We start from the raw sequence: 438 nt of genomic DNA, 5'->3' as shown, positions 1-438 counted from the left end.
CCTGCGCTGCGGAGCATCCTATGCGCCCTGGGACTCTTCTTTCACAAAGTTTTTGTGGTGAAATCCGCATTGGGTGCACGGGGAGAGAGGGAAATAAATCCGGGATTGGAAAGCGTGGGTAGAGCTACGTGTGAGAGCGGAGTAGCGGCGGTGCGCACGTTGCAAGGTGCGGGCAGAGGCAATGTCTTGGAAAGCGCTGGCAACAAACGCGTGAATGACCGATATGTGGCATCATGGAAGCTCTTATATAGACGGCTCCGGCATCGCTGCTCTGCCGCCCTCAAGGAGAGGCGTCAGGACGCCACACGCCCTCTTCATGTGCGCTTCTTTGCTTTGCGCGCTGTGGAAACGATCAATTCCACTTTGTCCTTAATCACACTCAGCCATGAGTCATACACAAAATGAGAGTTTTTTTGACGCTCAGAAATTACACTTTGA

The sequence above is a fragment of the Perca flavescens genome, chromosome 17 (assembly GCF_004354835.1).
Source record: "Perca flavescens isolate YP-PL-M2 chromosome 17, PFLA_1.0, whole genome shotgun sequence".
Classification (NCBI taxonomy): Eukaryota; Metazoa; Chordata; class Actinopteri; order Perciformes; family Percidae; genus Perca; species Perca flavescens.
This window is presented reverse-complemented; position numbering follows the sequence as displayed.